General features: G+C 43.5%; 1 protein-coding gene across 8 annotated transcripts in view; it reads right to left on the bottom strand.

Annotated features, from left to right (window-relative positions):
• LOC115176749 (FXYD domain-containing ion transport regulator 6) overlaps positions 1 to 9,816 on the bottom strand; it is a 38,021-nt gene extending 28,205 nt beyond the window's left edge. For 3 of the 8 annotated variants that reach the window (XM_029736998.1, XM_029737001.1, XM_029737005.1), the window contains exon 1: positions 9,296 to 9,600. The gene's annotated coding sequence lies outside the window, so the exon portion shown is untranslated. Of the gene's footprint in view, positions 1 to 9,295; positions 9,602 to 9,671 lie in introns of those variants that run through there. The other 5 variants (XM_029737000.1, XM_029737002.1, XM_029736999.1 and 2 more) reach the window with 4 other exon arrangements.
• Between the last annotated feature and the right edge of the window lie 12,672 nt (positions 9,817 to 22,488).

Here is a 22,488-nt window from a genome sequence, read left to right as displayed (position 1 = left end):
AACCTACAAAGCATTACATGGGCTTGCTCCTACCCATCTTTCCGATTTGGTCCTGCCGTACATACCTACACGTACGCTACGGTCACAAGACGCGGGCCTCCTTATTGTTCCTAGAATTTCTAAGCAAACAGCTGGAGGCAGGGCTTTCTCCTATAGAGCTCAATTTTTATGGAATAGTCTGCCTACCCATGTGAGAGACACAGACTCGGGCTCAACCTTTAAGTCTTTACTGAAGACATATCTCTTCAGTAGGTCCTATGATTAAGTGTAGTCTGGCCCAGGGGTGTGAAGGTGAACGGAAACGTTGGAGCAACGAACCACCCTTGCTGTCTCTGCCTGGCCGGTTTCCCCTCTCTCCACTGGGATTCTCTGCCTCTACCCCTATTACAGGGGCTGAGTCACTGGCTTGCTGGTGTTCTTCCATGCCGTCCCTGGGAGGGGTGCGTCACTTGAGTGGGTTGAGTCACTGATGTGGTCTTCCTGTCTGGGTTGGCGCCCCCCCTTGGGTTGTGCCGTGGCGGAGATCTTTGTGGGCTATACTCGGCCTCGTCTCAGGATGGTAAGTTGGTGGTTGGAGATATTCCTCCAGTGATGTGGGGGCTGTGCTTTGGCAAAGTGGATGGGGTTATATCCTACCTGTTTGGCCCTGTCCAGGGGTTTCATCGGATGGGGCCACAGTGTCTCCTGACCCCTCCTATCTCAACCTCCAGTGTTTATGGTGCAGTAGTTTATGTGTCGGGGGGCTAGGGTCAGTCTGTCACATCTGGAGTATTTCTCTTGTCTTTTCCGGTGTCCTGTGTGAATTCAAATATGCTCTCTCTAATTCTTTGCTGAACTGGGGACTCCTTGCTGTCCCCAGTTCACCTGGCCGTGCTGCTGCTCCAGTTCCAACTGTTCTGCCTGCAGCTATGGAACCCTGACCTGTTCACCGGACGTGCTACCTGCCCCAGACCTGCTGTCCCAGACCTGCTGGAACCCTGACCTGTTCACTGGACGTGCTACCTGTCCCAGACCTGCTGTTTTCAACTCTCTAGAGACAGCAGGAGCGGTAGAGATACTCTCAAAGATCGGCTATGAAAAAGCCAACTGACACTTACTCTTGTGTTACTGACTTGTTTCACCCTTGACAACTACTATGATTATTATTATTTGACCATGCTGGTCATTTATGAACATTTGAACATCTTGGCCAAGTGCTGTTATAATCTCCACCTGGCACAGCCCGAAGAGGACTGGCCACCCCTCATAGCCTGGTTCCTCTCTAGGTTTCGTCCTAGGTTTTGGCATTTCTAGGGAGTTTTTCCTAGCCACCGTGCTTCTACACCTGCATTGCTTGCTGTTTGGGGTTTTAGGCTGGGTTTCTGTACAGCACTTTGAGATATCAGCCGATGTAAGAAGGGCTATATAAATAAATTTGACTTGATTTGATAGTTATGTCCAAATACCTCCGTTTTGTTCGTGCGTTCAGGTCACTATCCAAAAGGTAACGTGCGAGCGCATTTCGAGACAAAAAATTCAAACTGTTCCATTACCGTACTTAGAAGCATGTCAAACGCTGTTTAACCTCTTGACGGTTGCCTAGGATAGGGGGCGCTACAGCGATTTTTGAAAAAAATACGTGCCCATTTTAAACGGCCTCCTACTCAAACTCAGAAGCTAGGATATGCATATAATTAATAGATGTGGATAGAAAACACCATAAAGTTTCTAAAACTGTTTGAATGGTGTCTGTGAGTATAACAGAACTCATATGGCAGTCAAAACTCCGAGACAATTTCTAACAGGATATGGAAATCTGATTTGCGGACTCAACTTCAGCACTTTGCCTATAAATCACACCGTGAGCTATGGTTCATTGAGCACTTCCTATGGCTTCCACTAGATGTCCCCAGTCTTTACAAAGTGGTTTGAGTTTTCTACTATGAAAACTGACTGAAAGAGACGCTGTTCATCTTGGTCACATGGGGAGGGCCATCACCATTATGATGCGGGCGCCCCTGGCTACCCTCCCCTTTCGAAACGTTTTGAAAGACAATGCAACCGTCCCCATGGAATATTATTGAAGCTCTGGTTGAAAAAGGCCCTAAAGATTTATGTTATACAACGTTTGACATGTTTGAACGAACCTGGAAGTGCCTTCTGATGAAGATAATCAAAGGTAAGGGATTATTTACAATAATATACAAGAGTAGATTTGATATTCGATTGTTCCAAGATGGCACAGACCTGTATTGCTAGCATATTTTTCTGAGCATAGCACCTCGTTTATTGCCAAGTGTGATTTCCCAGTAAAGTTATTTTTAAATCTGGCAATGCGGGTGCTTTCACGAGATGTTCATCTATAATTCTTTCATGACAATATTACATTTTAAAAATGTTTTCGAATAGTAATTTAGTAAATTGTAGCGCTGATTCACCGGACGCATTTGAGGGAAAATAGTTTCTCAATGTCACACGCCGATGTAAAATGCTGTTTTATATATAAATATGAACTTTATCGAAGAAAAGAATGCATGCATTGTGTAACATGATGTCCTAGGAGTGTCATCTGATGAAGATTGTCAAAGGTTAGTGCTGCATTTAGCTGTTTTTTTGGTTATTTGTGATGCATGTTGTTGGTCGGAAAATGGCTGTGTGAATACTTTGACGATATACTCCTCTAACATTATCTAATGTTTTGCTTTTGCTGTAAAGCCTTTTGAAATCGGACAACGTGGTTCGATTCAGGAGAGGTGTATCTATAAAACGATATAAAATAGTCCTATATTTGAAAAAAAAAGACATTTTTCTATTGTTCGGTTATGAATATGGCGAAATGATTTTACGCTGGATGTTGATCCCGCATATGCGACGGAGAACATCAAGAGTTAAAATCAATTTTTATGGTATTTTTCTCATAAAATAGCGATAATATTCCAACCGGACAATAGTGTATTCATTCAAAGAGGAAAATAAAAAACAGCGTGAAGCACATATCCAATTCCTTTGTCCCCAGGCAGACCACTGAGAAACTGAGCTACTATACTCTGCCCAGAGACAGGAGATGGATCAATCCGCTTTCTGAAGGCTTTAGACAGCCAATGGAAGGAAGCCTTAGAAAGTGCAACGTAACCCCACAGTTACTGTAGTTTCGATAGAGAATCAAAAGAAGAACTACAAATTCTCAGACAGGCCACTTCCTGCTTGGAATCTTCTCAGGTTTTTGCCTGCCATATGAGTTCTGTTATACTCACAGACACCATTCAAACAGTTTTAGAAACTTCAGAGTGTGTTTTATCCAAATCTACTAATATGCATATTCCCATTTCTGGGCAAGAGTGGTAACCAGTTAAAATCGGGTACATTTTTTCATCCGGTTGTGAAAATACTGCCCCCTATCCTAAACAAGTTTTAAGGGCTTGTAAGTAAGCATTTCACAGTCAGGTCTACACCTGTTGTATTCGGCACATGTGACAAATAAAGTTTGATTTGAACGTGTTTCCACTTCTTTAAAGTCCAATGGCAGCAAACTTTACACCAATCTAGCTGACGCTTGGCATTGCGTATGGTGATCTTAGTCTTGTGAAGCTCCTGACGAACAGTTATTGTGCTGACGTTGCTTCCAGAGGCTGTTTGTAACTCAGTAGTGTGTTGCAACCGAGGACAGATGATTGTTACGCGCTTTAGCACTCGGCGGTCCCACTCTGTGAGCTTATGTAGCCTACCACTTTGCAGCTGAGCCGTTGTTGCTCCTAGACGTTTCCACTTCACAATAACAGCACTTACAGTTGGCTGGGAAGCTCTAGCAGGGCAGAAATCTGACAAACTGAATTGTTGGAAAGGTGGCATCCTATGATGATGCTACGTTGAAAGTCACTGAGCTCTTCAGTAAGGCCATTCAACTGACAATGTTTGTCTATGGAGACTGTGTGCTCGATTTTATACACCTGTGTCATGACGTTGCCCTCTTTGGGTTTTCTATGCACCATCCCCTTACCTGGGTGTCTCCCACACCCAGGCTGCTATGATCAGAAGAGGTTGTAAATTCCTATGAGAATATCCTGCCTCATGGCCCCAGTATAGAGAGAGAGTGAGTTTTCAAAGACCAAACAAAGGAATTCTTCTACCTCACAGAACTTGACAACCAAACAATATTCAGGTTCTGGAGAAGGTATAAAAGATCTGTGAAGAATCCAGCTACGAACTGGTCCGTTTGGTACAATTTTGTGAAACTCATGAGAGACAATATGGCCATATTACCATTGTGCTGTTTATATAATAGCCTCAGTTATGAGACTTACATCTAAATGGTTGTATAAAATGAATGAATAAGGATGGAACTGTTTGTGAAATTGTGTAATGTGATTTTGGACTGTTTAATGAAGGAAACTCCAATTCCCTTTGGAGTCTTAACTAAATCAGAGGCACGCCCCCAGGGACACAGATAGAAAAAGGCTGTCTCATGACGCCAGGTCCTATGTCCCGAATAAAACCCCCACCTTGGTTTTCTATCACCAGACCGAGCTTACCTCAATTACGAGATGGCAAAAAGTTGGAGACCAGCATTCCTCTTACTGAACTTTAACCATACCACGTGGTTAAACTCTTAGACTATCAATACCGACAGAATAAGAACAAGTCTTTGATATTAATTACTAGTCTAGAGCTAGGAATTCGGTATCATTGAACGTGAAGACCGACAACCACCGAAAACAACTATTCTATAACAACATGAATGAATGTTACTCTGAACTATCCATTCTAATCACGACACACACAGACACACAGAGAGACAGAGAGAGGACAGACTCTCCAACAGAAACAAACTTTTCAACAGAGATCCTGACGACACACTGAGCGTAAATATAAATATTGATTGCAGTTGTTCCCGAATGAGTGAGTGTTCATGTGCAAAGGATTAGCATTTCAATTGTTATAATTATCAACTCTGTAGTGCCTTCTCATTTGACCACCCTTTTGTCTAACAAACCGCCATACCGGTTTAGCCCACTAGGGCACATTCTCCTATCATTTCTTTGTAATGATATCTACTGTTTGTTATGCATTTCTGTGAATTACTTAGTAAATAAATGATTTTAAGACAACTGATGTATGGATGACTCATAGTGAAGACTGGGTTTGTGCAGATAACCAACAATTTACGACGTTTGGAATGAGACTGACGTGAGGTAAATAAGTCATTAATTCGAAGACTAATTGATCAGATGTTAAAATATCTGAAAGTTATTAGGAAAATTATAACTTTGTAATCTGAATATTTTCCTTGGTGCCCCGACTTCCTAGTTAATTACAGTTGCATGATTAATCAGGTTAATCGCGTAATAATAATTACAGAGAGTTATTTTATAAATATGTCTTCAGTTTTAATGATGCCAAAGACACGACACCTGTCAGCAACAGGTGTGGCTGAAATAGCCAAATCCACTAATTTGAAGGGATGTCCACATACACTATAAGGTCGTATGAAAAAGTTTGGGTACCCCTGACAATTTCCACGATTTCCATTTATAAATAATTGGGTAGCAAGTGTTTTTCTTGGAACACTGTTCTTTTGCCGCCATGCATAACGTCCCTTGTTATGACCAAATAACTCAATCTTTGTTTCATCAGTCCACAGCACCTTATTCCAAAATGAAGCTGGCTTGTCCAAATGTGCGTTTGCATACCTCAAGCGTCTCTGTTTGTGGTGCGTGTGCAGAAAAGGCTTCTTCTACATCACTCTCCCATACAGCTTCTCCTTGTGCAAAGTGTGCTGAATTGTTGAACAATGCAGTGACACCATCTGCAGCAAGATGATGTTGTAGGTCTTTGGAGGTGGTCTGTGGGCTGTTTTTGACCATTCTCACCATCCTTCGCCTTTGCCTCTCCGATATTTTATTTTGCCTGCCACTTCTGGCCTTAACAAGAACTGTGCCTGTGGTCTTCCATTTCCTCACTATGTTCTTCACAGTGGACACTGACAGCTTACATCTCTGCGATAGCTTTTTGTATCCTTCCTCTAAACCATAATGTTGAACAATCTTTGTTTTCAGGTCATTTGAGACTTGTTTTGAGGCCCCCATGTTGCCACTCTTCAGAGGAGAGTCAAAGAGAACAACAACTTGCAATTGGCCACCTTAAATACCTTTTTTCATGATTGGATGCACTTGTCTATGAAGTTCAAGGCTTAATGAGCTCACCAAACCAATTGTGTGTTCCAATTAATCAGTGCTAATTAGTTACAGGTATTCAAATCAACAGAATGACAAGGGTGCCCAAATTTTTGCATAGCCTATTTTTCACATCTGATTTAATTTCATACAACTTAATATTTCTACACTAAAAATCTTTGTCTGGACAATACCCCAGTACTCAGCTTTTATTAGAAAATGAATGGCATGCCACTGTGATAATTTTCTGTGACGACAGAGTAAATTATTATGCATCCTCAGAGGGGTGCCCAAACTTTTTCATACGACTGTATATAAAAAAGCATCTGTTTGGGCTTCTTGCGGTCTACAAATTATTTGTAATTATTTATCCAGCCCACTGACCATACGCTCAAGTAAAAATCGTCCCGCAGCTGAATCTAGTTGATGATCGCTGCCATACAAATCATTGGCTTATGTCATGTATGCTATTTCTAAACTGTCTTGCCTAGCTAAAATATTTGAACCCTTGATTAATTCTCAGCTAAGATCTTTCTTACCTTTTTAAATGTATTCTAAATGTACATCAATCAGGTTTTAGACCATGTCATAGCATTACCTTTGCTGAATCCCTAGTTATGTGGTTTACTGTATGGATAAAAGACAACATTGTGCTGCCCTCTTCATTGACCTGCCAAAGGCTTTTGATACTGTTGATCACTCACTGCTAATTCAGAGTCTTTCTTCAATTGGCCCGAGACCAGGCTGCATGTAACTGCTTTAAAAATCACTTGACCGATATAACTCAATGTGTATCTACTGATGGTGTTAAATATTACGAGAGGTGTCCCGCAGGGGTCGATTCTGGGTCCTGTACTTTTTACATTAACAATATTGTCTGTAAAACATGCACTTCTATGCCAATGATACTGTTGTGTATGCTACTGCCTTCACGGTTGACCAGGCTCTATCTGAACTACAGTCTGCCTTCAATGTATAACAGAAAAACCTTATTGACCTGAAATTAGTATTGAATGCAGGTAAAACTAAGCATATGTTGTTCTCTAGAGCGCATAAATATAGTTGATGATATGTACTTTGGATGGTGTCCATATTGATCTGTGTCCCTGTAGGGGGCAGGATGAAAAAACGTACCCAAATTAAACTGGTTACTACTCTTTCCCAGAAACTAGAATATGTATATTATTAGTAGATTTGGATAGAAAACACTGAAGTTTCTAAAACGGTTTGAATGGTGTCTATGAGTATAACAGAACTCATATGGCAGGCAAAACCTGATAAAAATTCAAGCAGGAAGTGGAGGATCTGAGAATTGTAGTTCTTTCTAGTCCCTTTCGAAACTACAGTATCTGTGGGGTCACGTTGCACTTCCTAAGGCTTCCATTGGCTGTCAAAAGCCTTCAGAGGGTTGTTGGAGCATTCTCCTGTCACTGGGCAGAGTATAGGAGCTCATTCACTGAGTGGACTGCCTGGGAACAAAGGGATTGGATATGTGCGGTCCCGCGAGCGCACTGTTCCTTTTTCTCTTTGAATGAATACGCTATTGTCCGGTTGGAATATTATCGCAATTTTACATTAAAAATAACATAAAGATTGATTTTAACAACGTTTGACATGCTTCTAAGTACGGTAATGGAACATTTTTACTTTTTATGTCTCGAATTACGCTCGCGCATTATGCTTTTGGATAGTGACCTGAACGCACGAACAAAACGGAGGTATTTGGACATAGATATGGATTATTTTGAACAAAAACAACATTTCTTGTGGAAGTAGCAGTCCTGGGAGTGCATTCTGACGAAGATCAGTAAAGGTAGCATATTTATAATACTAATTCTGAGTTTAGGTGACACCGAACTTGGCGGGTGTCTGTATAGCTTGCTGTGATGATGAGCTATGTACTCAGAATATTGAAAAATGTGATTTTTCCGTAAAGCTATTTTAAAATCTGACACAGCGGTTGCATAAAGGAGTACTGTATCTATAATTCTTAAAATAATTGTTATGTATTTTGTCAACGTTTATGATGAGTATTTTTGTAAATCCACCGGATGCTTTTGGTGGGAATACATTTTCTGAACATCACGCGCCAATGTAAAATGCTGTTTTTGGATATAAATATGAATTTTATCGAACAAAACATACACGCATTGTGTAACATAATGTCCTAGGAGTGTCATCTGATGAAGATCGTCAAAGGTTAGTGCTTCATTTAGCTGTGTTTTGGGTTTTTGTGACATATATCCTTGCTTAGAAAATGGCTGTGTGGTTATTTTGGTCTATGTACTCTCCAAACATAATCTAATGTTTTGCTTTCGCTGTAAAGCCTTTTGAAATTGGACAATGTGGTTGGATTAAGGAGAAGTGTATCTTTAAAATGGTGTAAAATAGTATGTTTGAGAAATTGAAATTATTTGATTTTTGAGGTTTTGTATTTCGCGCCATGCTGTTCCATTGGATATTGGCTAGGCTAGTCTGTCCTCAACTTAACAAATATCTGGGCTTTTGAATAGATGAAAAGCTGTCTTTTAAAAAGCATTTTGATGAGTTAACTAAAAGTTGATTTACTTTTCTTGCACCTTATTTGTGGAACAAGCTTAAATGTTCTTAAACTAGATGTTTTGGTGTCTCTTGGGCAATCCTGAAAGATGATTGAGGACCTTATTGCTGATGAATGTGTGTTTTTATGATCATGTTTTTCTTTATGTGCATTTTGCATTTAGATTTTGATGCGTGTATTTTCTATAATTTATGTAATTCAGGACTCATCTGTAAAATATACCTTGGTCTGAGTAGAACTCCCTGATAAAATAAAGGTGAAATAAATAAATACAAAATGTATGGTCACGTGCTCTCAAAGATATTTACAAATCGTTGTACATGTAATGATATGGGGAACATTCTGTAGACTAAATGTTCTTAAAACCAACAGAAAAATTGGCTTACTTGCAAGGCTATTTAAATAAGTTGAGCAATTTATACAAACTTTAAAGCTGTGCGCACAGGTCAATAACAGGCTGTTATACATGTACTTTGAGGAAGAAAGCTGTCAGAACAGTCACGTTGTTGTAGCCTAGTTGTTCACATGTTTTGACGGGGAAAATTAGCTTTTGGTAGAAGATTTATGGCAAATGAAAACAAATTACCTGTCAGAAGTCCAATTAATGGAAAAGACGTGACTGTGGAGATTAGATTAATAACAAAAGGCTTGGGTCGCTGCCTCCGCCCAGTGCGCTCCTTCAGAAACAATGTTTCTAGTGTTCTAATTTACCGACACAAAAAGTCCCCTTTGCAAAACTGATAAAACACAGTTTAATGTACTTAATGTACATACATTTACTAAAAATAATGAAAATCTGGTCCTGAAATGTTTCTCCTGAAACATCCAGCAAAGTTTTTGTAGTCTAGTATATCTCAGCGTCTGGCGATGGAAAGAGGGGGGAAGGGGTTAGGGGTTGGTCTGAGAAGAAATGCAATCTGCCCTCCAAAATTACCCAGCTACTGAGAGGTAAACAACCTTACCGCCAACTCTATTTTGATGTTTGTTTTCCCCAAACAAACGTAGATTCAGTCACCGAATTGCTGTAGTGTTGGAAAACGTGTGTAACGTTTTAAACGCATGATCTGTGTGCGGACTGAGGGAGCACACCCCTGAATCCATCCTAGGCAGCCGATAGTGCATATCTAGTGCATATCTAGCGCCACTATCGTCTAGGTTTGATGTGCACTGCCGGTAATACACTCGTGTCCCCTGTGGACTGGCTCGTAAATAGAGCATCCTCCATTCAGACTGCAAAGGCATAATCAACCTCATTAACCATCTTTAATGTCGAGCCACTTAAAAACGGGAAAAATGTGTGTACTAATAAAACACAATGTTTCACCACCATTTTCATATTTTCGGACAATTCGTTGTACTCTGCGTTCAGTCAAGGGTGTGCACCATCATAAAATGAAAATAAATGATAGAACGCTTGCTTGTTCTGCCCACTATGATTAATTTGCTCCCATTGGAAACGACAGCCTGTGGTCTTTTTTGGGTTAGTTAAACAAATCTTTGGTGATGCCTTTGCAGCTGAATGGAGGTTGCTTTATATACACAACTACGAGCCGGTCCATAGAGGACACGAGTGTATTACCGGGAAGGCATATCAATCCTAGACAGTAGTGCAGATATAGCGCCAACTATCGGCTGCTTAGGCTACCCTGAAATCGGTTTTAGGCTGTTTAATAACACAACAATTGTGTGCAGTTATTTGGCATTTTGAGACTTTTTCCATATAATTATTTCACAGTTCAAAAGAAGTTTAGTACTGTATGTTAGGTCTGAGTGAGGTAATGTTCGGTGTGAGTAAAATTATTTCCTAAGCATGCCAGAAAGTGGGGTATAGCCTATTCTATCTCTAAGATTGGCCCAGCAGCTGTAAGGTTGGCACAGCAGTTTCGAACAGAGGCAACAGAAGAGAGTCAGTTCCAGGTTAGAACAAAACAAGAAAATTACAAACCTTGGGGAAAAAAACAAAAGGCTACGCTTGGTTATAGGTTACGCCAACTTGGCTTGGGCCCTAAAAAGTTAGCTACATGCTATCCCACACATCAAGACTTTCCCATGTAGGCCTACTACTGTGAGAAGCCTGCCTAGCCCTCAAGTCATTGAGTAATAGTCTCAAGTGGATGTTGAACTAGATGTGGAAGTTCCTTATCCAGTTCAACATCCACTCGAGGGCTCCCCCTGGTGGGCTGTCCAGGTGCGCTATACAGTCCATTTTGGAGCCCTCGAGTGGATATTGAGTGGGATTCAAGGATGTCTCCGTCAGGGAGAGCCACTGCTCAACTGGATGTGGAAGTGTAACCAGATACAGATTCTGTTGTGGTTTGCATTTTGCCTGTACATTACATAATATAATTTTTGTCTAACAGGTTTATATGTTGTTTTGGACTGTTAAGACATTCATTAAGATTAAACTTGACTGTTATTGTTGCATGTAGCAGTCGAGCTAGCTAGCATGCTAGCTATCAATCATAATGGTTTGGTTAGCTTGCTAACTAGGGTCGTCAACCAGATTAGCATCTGAATTCAAATGATTTTGAGTGTAATGCAGTTTGGTGACACTAACCACATTTTCATCCAGTTATGTGAGTAAAGTCATACCTTATTAAAGTAAATCATGACAGCTGTCATGGAAACAGTTAGTTTTGGTACAATTTTACAAATGCCAACACATTTGTTGGTTTGACATGGTGGGATCTGTTTGTGTCAATACAATTAATTATGCGAGAAATTACGGTGGAAACACCTTTATGCGCAAATATTGAAAGAGTAATCAAAGTAAATTTGGAGTCACGCGATGACATGGTGTGTGGTCCTCCCACTACGACTCTGGAAAGCATGTCGTTTACAGATTAAATAAATTATGAACTTCACAGGTTGGTGAAAGTACACGGTATGAACTTTATGCTCCTTTCCAAAAAATGTCGAGGAGTCTTATTCTGGTGACATGGTCGATGCTTGACTGCCGTTTGACAAATAAAAATATCAATAAATGGTTAGCAGATGATAATGCAAGTGTAGTGAAATGCTTGAGCTTCTAGTTCCGGCAGTGCAGTAATATCTAACAAGTAATCTAACAAATTCACAATGACTACCTTATACACACAAATGTAAAGAGATGAATAAGAATATGTACATATAAATATATGGATGAGCGATGGCCATGCGGCATAGGCAAGATGCAGATGGTATAGAATACAGTATATACATATGAGATGAGTAATGTAGGATATGTAGACATTAAAGTGGCATTATTTAAAAAAGTGACAAGTGATACCTTTATTAAATCCATTTATTACATTTATTAACCTCTTGACGGTCGCCTAGGATAGGGGGCGCTACAGCGTTTTTTGAAAAAAATTCGTGCCCATTTTAAACGGCCTCCTACTCAAACTCAGAAGCTAGGATATGCATATAATTAATACTTGTGGATAGAAAACACCCCAAAGTTTCTAAAACTGTTTGAATGGTGTCTGTGAGTATAACAGAACTCATATGGCAGTCAAAACCCCGAGGCCGATCGTAACAGGATGTGGAATTCTGAATTGCGGACTCAACTTCATCACTTTGCCTATAACTCACACCGTGAGCAATGGTTCATTGAGCACTTCCTATGGCTTCCACTAGATGTCCCCAGTCTTTACAAAGTGGTTTGAGTCTCCTACTGTGAAAACTGACAGAATGAGAGGCTGTGGAAAGTGGTCACATGAGGAGGGCCATCACCATTATGACGCCGGCGCCCCTGGCTACCCTCCCCTTTCGAAACGTTTAGAAAGACAATGCAATCGCCCCCCTTGAATCTTATTGGAGCTCTGGTTGAAAAAGGCCCTAAAGATTTATTTTATACAACGTTTGACATGTTTGAACGAACCTAAATAAAAAAAAAATGCATTTTATTGAAAGAGGAGTCCCGCGGCCGACGGAACTTTTGGAGCAGCCTTCAGAACGCGCTAACAAGAACAAGCTATTGGGACGTAAAGGATGAACTTTTTTGAACGAAAATACATTTGTTGTGGACCTGGGATTCCTGGAAGTGCTTTCTGATGAAGATAATCAAAGGTAAGGGATTATTGACAATAGTATACAAGAGTAGATTCGATATGCGATTGTTCCAAGATGGCGCTGACCTGTAACGGTAGCCTATTTTTCTGAGTATCGCATCCCCTTTTATCGCAAAGTGTGATTACCCAGTAAAGTTATTTTTAAATCTGGCATTACAGGTGCTTTCAAGAGATATTCATCTATAAATCTTAGAATGACAATATTACATTTTAAAAATGTTTTCAAATAGTAATTTAGTAAATTGTAGCGCTGTTTCACCGGATGCATTTGAGGGAAAATAGTTAGTCAACGTCACGCGCCGATGTAAAATGCTGTTTTTATATATAAATATGAACTTTATCGAACAAAAGAATGCATGTATTGTGTAACATGATGTCCTAGGAGTGTCATCTGATGAAGATTGTCAAAGGTTAGTGCTGCATTTAGCTGTTTTTTGGTTATTTGTGATGCATGTGGTTGGTCGGAAAATGGCTACTTTTACGATATACTCCTCTAACATAATCTAATGTTTTGCTTTTGCTGTAAAGCCTTTTTGAAATCGGACAACGTGGTTCGATTCAGGAGAGGTGTATCTATAAAACGATATAACATAGTCCTATATTTGAAAAAATAAATAAATAATTGTTATGCTAATGGCGATAGGATTTTTCGCTGGATGTCCGTCCCGGAGGTTAAAGTGGCAAGAGATGTGAGTCTCTCTTATCCATAATAATCTAATGTAAACTGACCTACCCGCACTGTATCTGCCAGCTGTTGGCTAGAGTGCACATGCAAAGAGTAAGCACATTTGCTATTCAATGCAACCGTTTGTGACAAAACTATTGGTAGAGTTGAAAATGCAATGGAAACAAATTGAACATTCAATTTTTTTTGGTACATGAAAACCAAAAAGCGTGCGCACCATGTCATCATGCACTGACTTTTATCCTCAACATGTCAGTTTGGTGGAAACACCACTGGTGGGAAAATGTGCACATTTTCTTTGAGGATTTTAGAATATTCCCATGAAAATCTGTCGCCAGATTTTAGATGGAAACCTAGCTAGTGTCCAACTGTCGGCTGTCACAGATGCACCTCCCCGACTTTAATCTACAGTTGGCTTCGTTAGGCTTACCAATGGAACACACCCCTTTTCTATCTATTCCTTCCATAGAGATAGATAGGGAACTTATTTTTGTATCTTTGCAATTATAGCATATACAAAAGCCTGGGCAGCGCCATTGAGCAGTCAATTGTCTTCACGTTCGGCTGATCCCTCCTGATGACCCAGTTGGACATAATTATGGCGCCAAAGGAGATGGCCGCCGTTTTATGATCCTGTAGCCAATTGTGCATGTTTCTTCACGTTATTTGTAACTTACTTTGTACATTTTTCTGCCACCGTGTCTTATGACCGGAAAGAGCTTCTTGATATCAGGGCAGCGATTACTCACCCCATACTGGAGGAATTCTTCTTCTTCGAGTCTGACGGGAAGGATTTACTCCAGACACCCGACAAGGCCCTCATCAACATCATTCGCAGGAGGAAAAGATGGAGGTATCGTGAACGACGGTCCGGGTGCCTTGTAAGGATCCGTCACCGAGAGGGTAATCTACCTTTACCATCGGTCCTATTAGCCAACATACAATCAATCAATAATACAATAGACGAACTACGAGCACGTATATCCTACCAACGGGACATTAAAAACTGTAATATCTTGTGTTTTCACCGAGTCGTGGCTAAACAACGACATGATTAACATACAGATGGCGGGTTTTAAGCTTTTTCGGTAGGATAGAACAGCGGCCTCTGGTAAGCAAGGGGCGGCGGCCTATGCATATTTGTAAACAACAGCTGGTGCACGAAATCTAAGGAAGTCTCGAGGTTTTGCTCGCCTAAGGTAGAGTCTCTCATAAGCTGTACACCACACTATTTACCAAGAGCGTTTACAACTATATTTTTCGTGGCTGTCTATATACCACCGCAGACCGATGCTGGCACTAAGACTGCCCTCGATTTGGCAAATCTAACCACAATTCTATTCTCCTGATTCCTGCTTACAAGCAAAAACTAAAGCAGGAAGCACCAGTGACTCGGTCAATAAGAAAGTGGTCAGATGAAGCAGATGCTTAGCTACAGGACTAATTTGCTACCACAGACTGGAATATGTTCCGGGATTCTTCCGATGGCATTGAGGAGTACACCACATCAGTCACTGGCTTCATCAATAAGTGCATCGATGACGTCGTCCCCACGGTGACCGTACGTACATACCCCAACCAGAAGCCATGGATTACAGGCATCATCCGCACTGAGCTAAAGGGTAGAGCTGCTTATAATAAATCTCGTTATGCCCTCCGACAAACCATCAAACAGGCAAAGCGTCAATACAGGACCAAGATTGAATCGTACTACACCGGCTCCGATGCTCGTCGGATGTGGCAGGACTTGCAAACTATTACACATTACAAAGGGAAGCACAGCCACGAGCTGCCCAGTGACACAAACCTACCAGATGAGCTAAATTACTTCTATGCTCACGTCGAGGCAAGTAACACTGAAACATTCATGAGAGCACCAGTTGTTCTGGACAACTGTGTGATCACGCTCTCCGTAGCGGATGTGAGTAAGACCTTTTAAACAGGTCAACATTCACAAGGCCGCAGGGTAAGCTGGATTACCATGTGTACTCCGAGCATGCGCTGACCAACTAACAAGTGTCTTCACTGACATTTCAACCTGTCCCTGACTGAGTCTGTAATACCAACATGTTTCAAGCAGACCACCATAGTGTTCTTGGGCACAGGGCTAAAGTAACCTGCCTAAATGACTACTGACCTGTAGCAGTCACGTCTGTAGCCATGAAGTGCTTTGAAAGGCTGGTCATGGCTCAACACCGCCATTATCGCAGAAACCCTAGACCCACTCCAATTTGCATACCACCCCAACAGATCCACATATGATGCATTCTCTATTGCACTCAACACTGCCCTTTCCCACCTGGACAAAAGGAACACCTATGTGAGAATACTATTAATTGACTACAGCTCAGCGTTCAACACCATAGTGCCCTCAAAGCTCATCACTAAGCTAAGGAACCTGGGACTAAACACCTCCCTCTGCAACTGGATCCTGGACTTCCTGACGGGCTGCCCCGGTCTGCCCCGGTCCGGTCCGGAGCGAGCAGTCGCACTTCGCTTCGCTCCACAGGTAATATTACATTTCTTTACATTACAACGGTTTGGTTTGTTTGATCTGAGCAATTTTTCTTAGCTATCAAAGATAATTGTGTAGTTTAGAGTAATTAGAGTAATTACCGAGGCTAGCTATTTTTTCGTCCTCCTAACGTAGTCAACACTGCTAGCTGCTAGCTGCTAGCTAGTCAACACTGCTAGCTAGCCAACCGTTACCGACTAGCAGCGCTGTAGATACTAATACATTACAACAGAACGATTTGACTAGTGCAGTGTTAGCTAGCTAGCTACATAGCTGTCTTTGTCATAGCTTGATAATTGTGTAGTTTAGTAATTATCGAGGTTAGCTAGGTTAGCTAGCCAGCTATTTCCGTCCCCCGCGACGCCATTGTTCCATACCTAGCCAACTATTACCGACGAGCAGCATTGTAGAAACTAAATACATTACAAAGGAACGTCTTGATTAGTGTTATGTTATGTTAGCTAGCTACAAAGTTGCTTTTGTATAATAGCCAACCTCTACCGACTAGCAGCACTGTAGAAACTATTACATTACAACGGAACGACTTGATTAGTGTAGTGTTGTGTTAGTTAGCTAGCATTTTCGTCATTTTAGTCAATAAGATTTTCGCAACGTAAGCTTAACTTTCTGAACATTCGAGACGTGTAGTCCACTTGTCATTCCAATCTCCTTTGCATTAGCGTAGCCTCTTCTGTAGCTTGTCAACTATGTGTCTGTCTATCCCTGTTCTCTCCCCTCTGCACAGGCCATACAAACGCTTCACACCGCGTGGCCGCTGCCACTCTAACCTGGTGGTCCCAGCGCGCACGACCCACGTGGAGTTCCAGGTCTCCGGCAGCCTCTGGAACTGCCGGTCTGCGGCCAACAAGGCTGAGTTCATCTCAGCCTATGCTACCCTCCAGTCCCTAGACTTCCTGGCGCTGACGGAAACATGGATTACCACAGATAACACTGCTACTCCTACTGCTCTCTCCTCGTCTGCCTACGTGTTCTCGCATACCCCTAGAGCATCGAGCCAGTGGGGTGGTGGCACTGGAATCCTCATCTCTCCCAAGTGGACATTCTCTCTTTCTCCCCTGACCCATCTGTCTATCTCCTCATTTGAATTCCATGCTGTCACAGTTACCAGCCCTTTCAAGCTTAACATCCTTATCATTTATCGCCCTCCAGGTTCCCTTGGAGAGTTCATCAATGAGCTTGATGCCTTGATAAGTTCCTTCCCTGAGGATGGCTCACCTCTCACAGTTCTGGGTGACTTTAACCTCCCCACGTCTACCTTTGACTCATTCCTCTCTGCCTCCTTCTTTCCACTCCTCTCCTCTTTTGACCTCACCCTCTCACCTTCCCCCCCTACTCTCAAGGCAGGCAATACGCTTGACCTCATCTTTACTAGATGCTGTTCTTCCACTAATCTCATTGCAACTCCCCTCCAAGTCTCCGACCACTACCTTGTATCCTTTTCCCTCTCGCTCTCATCCAACACTTCTCACTCTGCCCCTACTCGGATGGTATTGCGCCGTCGCAACCTTCGCTCTTTCTCTCCCGCTACTCTCTCCTCTTCCATCCTATCATCTCTTCCCTCTGCTCAAACCTTCTCCATCCTATCTCCTGATTCTGCCTCAACCCTCCTCTCCTCCCTTTCTGCATCCTTTGATTTTCTCTGTCCCCTACCCTCCAGGCCGGCTTGGTCCTCCACTCCTGCGCTGTGGCTCGACGACTCACTGCGAGCTCACAGAACAGGGCTCCGGGCAGCCGAGCGGAAATGGAGGAAAACTCGCCTCCCTGCGGACCTGGCATCCTTTCACGCCCTCCTCTCTACATTTTCCTCTTCTGTCTCTGCTGCTAAAGCCACTTTCTACCACTCTAAATTCCAAGCATCTGCCTCTAACCCTAGGAAGCTCTTTGCTACCTTCTCCTCCCTCCTGAATCCTCCTCCCCCTCCCCCCCCCTCCTCTCTCTCTGCGGATGACTTCGTCAACCATTTTGAAAAGAAGGCTGATGACATCCGATCCTCGTTTGCTAAGCCAAACGACACCGCTGGTTCTGCTCACACTGCCCTACCCTGTGCTTTGACCTCTTTCTCCCCTCTCTCTCCAGATGAAATCTCGCGTCTCGTGACGGCCGGCCGCCCAACAACCTGCCCACTCGACCCTATCCCCTCCTCTCTTCTCCAGACCATTTCCGGAGACCTTCTCCCCTACTTCACCTCGCTCATCAACTCATCCTTGACCGCTGGCTACGTCCCTTCCGTCTTCAAGAGAGCGAGAGTTGCACCCCTTCTGAAAAAACCTACACTCGATCCCTCCGATATCAACAACTACAGACCAGTATCCCTTCTTTCTTTTCTCTCCAAAACTCTTGAACGTGCCGTCCTTGGCCAGCTCTCCTGCTATCTCTCTCAGAATGACCTTCTTGATCCTAATCAGTCAGGTTTCAAGACTGGGCATTCAACTGAGACTGTTCTTCTCTGTGTCACGGAGGCTCTCCGCACTGCTAAAGCTAACTCTCTCTCCTCTGCTCTCATCCTTCTAGACCTATCTGCTGCCTTTGATACTGTGAACCATCAGATCCTCCTCTCCACCCTCTCCGAGCTGGGCATCTCCGGCGCGGCCCACGCTTGGATTGCGTCCTACCTGACAGGTCGCTCCTACCAGGTGGCGTGGCGAGAATCTGTCTCCGCACCACGTGCTCTCACCACTGGTGTCCCCCAGGGCTCTGTTCTAGGCCCTCTCCTATTCTCACTATACACCAAGTCACTTGGCTCGGTCATATCCTCACATGGTCTCTCCTATCATTGCTACGCAGACGACACACAATTAATCTTCTCCTTTCCCCCTTCTGATAACCAGGTGGCGAATCGCATCTCTGCATGTCTGGCAGACATATCAGTGTGGATGACGGCTCACCACCTCAAGCTGAAACTCGGCAAGACGGAGCTGATCTTCCTCCCGGGGAAGGACTGCCCGTTCCATGATCTCACCATCACGGTTGACAACTCCCTTGTGTCCTCCTCCCAGAGTGCTAAGAACCTTGGCGTGACACTGGACAACACCCTGTCGTTCTCCACTAACATCAAGGCGGTGACCCGATCCTGTAGGTTCATTCTCTACAACATTCGCAGAGTACGACCCTGCCTCACACAGGAAGCGGCGCAGGTCCTAGTCCAGGCACTTGTCATCTCCCGTCTGGATTACTGCAACTCGCTGTTGGCTGGGCTCCCTGCCTGTGCCATTAAACCCCTACAACTCATCCAGAACGCCGCAGCCCGTCTGGTGTTCAACCTTCCCAAGTTCTCTCACGTCACCCCGCTCCTCCGCTCTCTCCACTGGCTTCCAGTTGAAGCTCGCATCCGCTACAAGTCCATGGTGCTTGCCTACGGAGCTGTGAGGGGAACGGCACCTCCGTACCTTCAGGCTCTGATCAGGCCCTACACCCAAACAAGGGCACTGCGTTCATCCACCTCTGGCCTGCTCGCCTCCCTACCTCTGAGGAAGCATAGTTCCTGCTCAGCCCAGTCAAAACTGTTCGCTGCTCTGGCACCCCAATGGTGGAACAAGCTCCCTCACAACGCCAGGACAGCGGAGTCAATCACCACCTTCCGGAGACACCTGAAACCCCACCTCTTTAAGGAATACCTGGGATAGGATAAAGTAATCCTTCTAACCCCCCCCCCCAAAAGATTTAGATGCACTATTGTAAAGTGGTTGTTCCACTGGATATCATAAGGTGAATGCACCAATTTGTAAGTCGCTCTGGATAAGAGCGTCTGCTAAATGACTTAAATGTAAATGTAAATGGTAAGGGTAGGGAACAACACATCTGCCACGCTGATCCTCAACAAGGGGGCCCCTCAGGGGTGCGTGCTCAGTCCCCTCCTGTACTCCCTGTTCACTCATGACTGCATGGCCAGGCATGACTCCAACACCATCATCAAGTTTGCCGATGACACAACAGTGGTAGGCCTGATCACCGACAACGAAGAGACAGCCTATAGGGAGGAGATCAGACATCAGGTCGTGTGGTGCCACGACAACCTCTCCCTCAACGTGATCAAGACAAAGGAGATGATTGTGGACTTCAGGAAAAGGAGGGCCGAGCACACCCCCATTCTCATCGACGGGGCTGTAGTGGAACAGGTTGAGAGCTTCAAGTTCCTTGGTGTCCCATCACCAACAAACTATCATGGTCCAAACACACTAAGACAGTGGTGAAGAGGGCATGACAAAGCCTATTCCCCCTCAGAAGAATGAAAAGATTTGGCATGGGTCCTCAGATCCTCAAAAGGTTCTACAGCTGCACCATAGAGATTCCTGACTGGTTGCATCCCTGCCTCTTATGGCAACTGCTCAACCTCTGACCACAAGGCACTACACAGACGGTAGTGCGGACAGCCCAGGACATCACTGTTCTCTCTGCTACCGCACAGCAAGCGGTACCGGAGCGCCAAGTCGAGGTCCAAAATGCTTCTTAACAGCTTCTATCCCCAAGCCATAAGACTACTGAACAGCTAATCAAAGGGCTACCCAGACCCCTCTTTTACGTGTCGTGGAAATATTCAGTCAAAAATATTTCTCAAATACCAGAGCCTGTGAGTTCAATTAGACTTTATTACAAAGTAATATAAGCCGAGCTGGTTCATGAAGCAACTCCCTTTCCAGCCTTAGCACACACATTTTATACATGTTTCATCCTTACGTAACACACAGTAACTCCTCTTTATGTTAATGATTCATCCCCTCTGGCATTTAGTGCAAGACAAAAAGATAACAGCGGCTAATTTTAGTTTAGTTTCACATTAGGGCATAGAAACATTATGCCATAGCAATGATACAAAAATAAACAGACATGCCCACTCTCACGACAGGTGCATGTCTAATGGTGCCTAATGACCTAGACACATATAGATTGCACGTATCCTGCTGACTACTACGAAATATACAGGCACATATGTACTGTAAAATTTCCAAAATATCCCTCCTCTGGGCCTTAATAAGCCCCAAACCTTAAAGTTTGTTCCAGTACAAGTGAGAAGGAAAGCACCTTCCATGTTGCTAAGGAGACAATCTGCCTCACTTCAACCTTAGCTTCACTTTCTCATTCATACTGGGGAGGCAGAACAGAATATATCCCTTCATATATAGCTAGAAGGAAGTAAAAGATCCCTCCTCAAGCCAACTGTCCTTTAACATACAGTGTAAAAGCATGTGCATGTATTTCTTAGCCTTAGCCGAGGTTCTCAGTTATGTAAAATAAACTCAGCAAAAAAAGAAATGTCCTCTCACTGTCAACTGCATTTATTTTCAGCAAACTTAACATGTGTAAATATTTCTATGAACATAAGATTCAACCACAGACATTAACTGAACAAGTTCCACAGACATGTGACTAACAGAAATGGAATAATGGGTCCGTGAACAAATGGGGGGGGGGGGTCAAAATCAAAAGACAGTATCTGGTGTGGCCACCAGCTGCATTAAGTACTGCAGTGCATATCCTCCTCATGGACTGCACCAGATTTGCAAGTTCTTGCTTTGAGATGTTACCCCACTCTTCCAACAAGGCACCTGCAAGTTCCCGGACATTTCTGGGGGGAAATGGCCCGAGCCCTCACCCTCCGATCCAACAGGTTCCAGACATGCTCAATGGGATTGAGATCCAGGCTCTTCGCTGGCCATAGCAGAACACTGACATTCCTGTCTTGCAGGAAATCACGCACCGAACGAGCAGTATGGCTGGTGGCATTGTCATGCTGGAGGGTCATGTCAGGATGAGGCTGCAGGAAGGGTACCACATGAGGGAAGAGGATGTCTTCCCTGTAACGCACAGTGTTGAGATTGCCTGCAATGACAAGATCAGTCCGATGCTGTGACACACCGCCACTGACCATGACAAAGCCTCCACCTCGATCCCGTACCAGAGTACAGGCCTCGGTGTAACGTTCATTCCGTCGATGATAAACGCGAATGAGACAAAACTGCAACTCGTCAAAGAGCACTTTTTGCCAGTTCTGTCTGGTCCAGCGATGGTGAGTTTGTGCCCATAGGTGACGTTGTTGCCGGTGATGTCTGGTGAGGACCTGCCTTACAACAGGCCTACAAGCCCTCAGTCCAGCCTCTCAGTCTGAGCACTGATGGAGGGATTGTGCATTCCTGGTGTAACTCGGGCAGTTGTTGCCATCCTGTACCTGTTCCGCAGGTGTGATGTTTGGATGCACCGATGCTGTGCAGGTATTGTTACACGTGGTCTGCCACTGCGAGGAAGATCAGCTGTTTGTCCTGTAGCACGGTCTTAGGTGTCTCACAGTACGGACATTGCAATTTATTGCCCTGGCCACATCTGCAGTCTGTATGGAGGAGTGGGCCAAAATCCCTGTTGGAGTGTGTGCAAACCTGGTCAAGAACTACAGGAAACGTATAATCTCTGTAATTGCAAACAAAGGTTTCTGTACCAAATATTAAGTTCTGCTTTTCTGATGTATCAAGTACTTATGTCATGCAATAAAATGCAAATGAATTACTTAAAAATCA

This window comes from Salmo trutta, chromosome 37, assembly GCF_901001165.1.
Source record: "Salmo trutta chromosome 37, fSalTru1.1, whole genome shotgun sequence".
NCBI classification, from domain to species: Eukaryota; Metazoa; Chordata; class Actinopteri; order Salmoniformes; family Salmonidae; genus Salmo; species Salmo trutta.
Note: the sequence above shows the minus strand (reverse complement) of the source record. Positions and strands in the feature narration are given on the sequence as shown.